Source organism: Gobio gobio, assembly GCF_949357685.1.
Source record: "Gobio gobio genome assembly, chromosome: 5".
NCBI classification, from domain to species: domain Eukaryota; kingdom Metazoa; phylum Chordata; class Actinopteri; order Cypriniformes; family Gobionidae; genus Gobio; species Gobio gobio.
The window spans coordinates 45,091,964-45,096,945 of record NC_137101.1 but is presented as its reverse complement, the minus strand read 5'-3'; positions in this window follow the sequence as shown (position 1 = coordinate 45,096,945).

Sequence of the window (4,982 nt, the reverse complement as noted above, 5' to 3'; positions counted from 1 at the left end):
AATATTGTACTTCTGTCACATGTATAATTATGTGTTCAAAATGTTCTCCTCTTTGTCTCTCTTTTAAAGTAATCCTCACACTCCTGTGTTCAGGCACACTCTGCTTGAATAATAACACAAATGATTATGAATAGGTCCCATGGCATGAAATTTTCATTTTATGAGGTTTCTCAACATTAATATTAAGAGTTCCCCTTGCCTGAATATTGTCCCCAAGTGGATAGCCAGCCTAGCCCACAATAAACTGGATTACATTTGATTACTGCTGTTGTGTCTTTTTTGCGCTGTGTACTCAATGCGCATCACTGACACGTTTCATATGATAGGAACATATCTAAAAATAATGCTATAATCAACACTTACTCGTAATTCGTTCATCTCGACAGCTGTAATGGTACATTGCATGTTACCAAGTTGGTAATAAGGATGAAGACGGAATCGGTGTGACTGGGACTCGTGTTTATTCAGAACTCTCAGATACAAACACAATGAAACTTGCGCTGACAGCGCTCTCACAACTCAGTAGTTACTATAAATAACTTCGTTAGCAATCGCTCAGTTTCTGGTACATTAGTGATGTCCGGTTCGCAAACTAATCATTCTTTTGAACTGGTTCTTTTTAGTGAACCGAATCAGTTCACCAAATCGGACTGAATCGTTCTAAACGGTTCGCGTTTCGAGTCTGCGCTGATCCATCATGTACTAAAGTTACTAACTTTCTGACATGAGTAGGGTTGGGAACCGAGAACCGGTTCTTATGCAGAACCGAAACTGATTTTTGAAAAATACCAGAACCGCGCGAAATTCCTAAGTTTCGGTTCCGAAAACGGTTCTGGTGCAATGTGTGTGCGAAACGCTGGAAGCGTATCCTTTAATAGCGAGTGACAGCCAGTGTTGCCAAGTCCGTGGTTTTCCCGCTTTCCCGTTTTCCACTGTTGCCGCGTGCTGTGTTTCATGTCCACGGGTTGAAGCGACCCCAATTATGTGATATTTAGCCCCGGAAATGAGAATTTTACCGGAGAAGCCCCCTGAAACGCGATTGGGCTTGTTTTGGGCTAGTTTTGAGTAGCAATTGTGCGGGGTTTTTTTTTGCAATTTATTATTTACAAGTTCACTGAATTACTATTAAATTAATATACAACTAATTAATAAATATAACTAATAAATATAATTTATAACTTGGTTTTATTCAGAGACAGAGAGATAAAATGTAATAAGACAATTTCAGAGGTGTTCATTTGAAAAAAAATGTGTTGCAAGAATGGCTTAATTAATACTGTAATATATGTGCAGTACAGGACTTTTTTGACATTGCCAACCTGTAAATTAATTTTAGAGCAAGTAATAAACACAAAATGGATTGTTTGAGTTGCGTATTGTGCCTTTTTCCTTTACCACTATTTGTTTCAATTTTAATGGAACCGGAATCGTTAGGCGGAACCGGAACCGGAAAATTTCTCACGATTCCCAACCCTAGACATGAGTGACAGCCCCTCCGACTAGAAATAAACTAATAACTTGAAGTATATGCTAGTAACTACAACAGTTCGATGAACTGATGAGAAGTGAACTCCGGTCCATCCGTCTCTCTGGCAGCAGGCTCGTGCCTGCTTGTGCCTGGTAGACCTCGTTAAACCACGCCCCCTCCGCTCATTTCAAATGCAAAGATGTCAGCCAATCACAACAGTGGCCGTTTTTACTGAAGTCTCACAGCAGACATGCCCCTTGAAACAGGGCATTCAGCCACAGGGCAAACATCAGTATTGAAAAAATGCCTTTTATTTCTAAATTATTACATTTTATGATGTAAAAATCATACTAACAATATAAGTACACCTCAGGAAACATAAAATAATAGAAAAATGCCATGCCATGGGACCTTTAATACTGAAAATAAAATGTTAGTCTTCAAACTGTTGTAGTTGTCATCAGTGTGGAAAGAGTTTCACAGACAGGAAACACTATGAGAATCATGTGATAACTCAACGCATACGGAAATGTAATATATGTAAAAAGATGTTGTAGAGAAAAGTGTACAAGCAATAGGGATAACCACACCCTGGAGAGGATTGTGAAACAAAACCTATTCAAAAATGTGGGGGAGATCAACAAAGAGTGGACTGCAGCTGGAGTCATTGCTTCAAGAACCACTACACACAGACGTATGCAAGACATGGGTTTCAGCTGTCACATTCCTTGTGTCAAGCCACTCTTTAAAGGTCCTGTTCTTCGTGATCCCATTTTTCAAACTTTAGTTAGTGTGTAATGTTGCTGTTAGAGCATATATAATACCTGTAAAATTATAAAGCTCAAAGTTCAATGCCAAGCAAGATATTTTATTTAACAGAAGTTCCCTTTCAAAGCCTACAGCGAACGGCTGGTTTGGACTACATCCCTGTACATCCTGCTTCAATGACGTCAGTAGAACAGTTTGTTGACTAACCTCCGCCCACAAGAATACTCAAAAAAGGGGGCGTGGTCTTGTTGCTCTCCCTCGTGGAGAAGAGGAAGTGTTGCGTTCGGTTGCGTTTGTCGCCATGTCGTCCAGACGCTGTTATTTTCATCCCAGAGTCAAATCACCTTTGTTTGGCCTTCAGGGGCTGTAGTTTGAGCGCGTTCATCTCCCCGTTATGGTAAGAGGCGTGACCTTTCCGGGCAACGTGCGCTAAGCTGCTGTCGAATCACAACACGGGAACCGCTGGCACAATCAGAACTCGTTACGTGTTTCTGAAGGAGGGACTTCATAGAACAGGGAAATCTTTCAAGCCGTTTTGAGGACAGTGAAAACAGCGGTATACAGATAAGTAAATTGTGTGAAAAATACAGTTTTACACGTGAAACATGAACACATGTTAAATTGCACACTGTAAACACAATCAAAGCTTCAAAAACGGGACCTTTAACAACAGACAGCGTCAGAAGCATCTCACCTGGGCTAAAGACAAAAAGGACTGGACTGCTGCTGAGTGCTCCAAAGTTATGTTCTCTGATGAAAGTAAATTTTGCATTTCCTTTGGAAATCAGGGTCCCAGAGTCTGGAGGAAGAGAGGAGAGGCACACAATCCACGTTGCTTGAGGTGCAGTGTAAAGTTTCTACAGTCAGTGATGGTTTGGGGGGCCATGTCATCTGCTGGTGTTGGTCCACTGTGTAAATATGCATCCTTTCCTGTCATTCAGACCTGCAACACATTTCAAAAAAAGTTGGGACAGGAGCAATTTAGGGCTAGTAATGAGGTAAAATGGTTAAATAATGATGTGATTTGAAACAGGTGATGTCAACAGGTGATTGTAATTATGATTTGGTACAAAAGCAGCATCCAAGAAAGGTCTAATCCTTTAGGAGCAAAGATGGGCCGAGGATCACCAGTTTGCCAACAAATATGTGAGAAAATTATTGAAATGTTTAAAAACAATGTTCCTCAAAGAAAGATAAGAAGAGATTTGGATATTTCACATTCAACAGTGCATAACATAATTAAAAGATTCAAGGAATCTGGAGGAATCTCAGTGCGTAAAGGACAAGGGCGCAAGCCTAAGCTGAACAACCGTGATCTCCGATCCCTCAGGCGGCACTGCATCAAGAATCGTCATTCATCTATAAGCGATATCACCACATGGGCTCAGGACTACTTTGGCAAACCTTTGTCAAGTACCACAATACGTAGTTACATCCACAAATGCCAGTTAAAACTGTACTGTGCCAAAAGGAAGCCCTATGTTAACAGTGTCCAGAAGCGCAGTCGACTTCTCTGGGCTCAGAGGCATCTGGGATGGACCATCACACAGTGGAAACGTGTACTGTGGTCAGATGAATCAGTATTTGAGGTATTTTTTGGGAGGAATGGACGCCGTGTGCTCCGGACCAAAGAAGAAAAGGATCATCCAGACTGTTACCAGCAACAAGTCCAAAAGCCAAGGTCTGTCATGGTATGGGGTTGTGTCAGTGCCCTTGGCAAAGGTAACTTGCACTTCTGTGAAGGCACCATTAATGCTGAAAAGTACATAGAGATTTTGGAGCATAATATGCTGCCTTCAAGAAGACATCTTTTCCAGGGACGTCCATGCATATTTCAACAAGACAATGCAAAACCACATTCTGCACACATTACAAAGTCATGGCTGCGGAGGAAGAGGGTACGGGTACTTGACTGGCCTGCCTGCAGTCCCGACCTGTCTCCAATAGAGAATGTGTGGCGCATTTTGAAGTGCAAAATGCGACAACGAAGACCCCGTACTGTTGCCCACCTTAAGACTTGTTTGCAGGAAGAATGGGACAAAATTACACCTGAAACACTTCATCACTTGGTGTCTTCAGTCCCTAAACGTCTTTTAAGTGTTGTGAAAAGGAATGGCAACATTACAAAGTGGTAAATGCTTTACTGTCCCAACTTTTTTTGAAATGTGTTGCAGGTCTGAATGACAGGAACGGATGCATATTTACAAATGACATGAAGTTGACCAGACAAAACATGAAATATTTTGTGTTCATATTGTCTGCAATGAAATACAAGTCAAAGTAAATTTAGAAATCACTTCTTTTTTTCTTTTTTTTTAGCGTTTTCCATACTGTCCCAACTTTTTCTGATTTGGGGTTGTACAAAAAATATATATTTTTAATCAATATGGTATTTTTGAGTATTTTAAGGTGTGACTGTTGCCCATTGTACCTTAAAATAGTGTATTTTATGTGTAGCCTATAATGTGTTAATAAAATTCAGCACGAGATAAGAGTTGTATAAAAATAACAGTTTATTAAAAATAAGTAACAATACAAATAGAGTAACAATAATAATGTAAATATAACGCACAGAAATTACATGGAAAAATAAATAACAAAAACTATGGAGAATTAGGCTATTTAAAGTACAACAACAAAAATAACTTGAAGTAGCCTATTTATAGGAAACGTAAATATTTTAGTTGTCAACTTTATTTTCAATGTGAACGTTATTTAGGCAAATTTGAAATTGTACATGTGAACA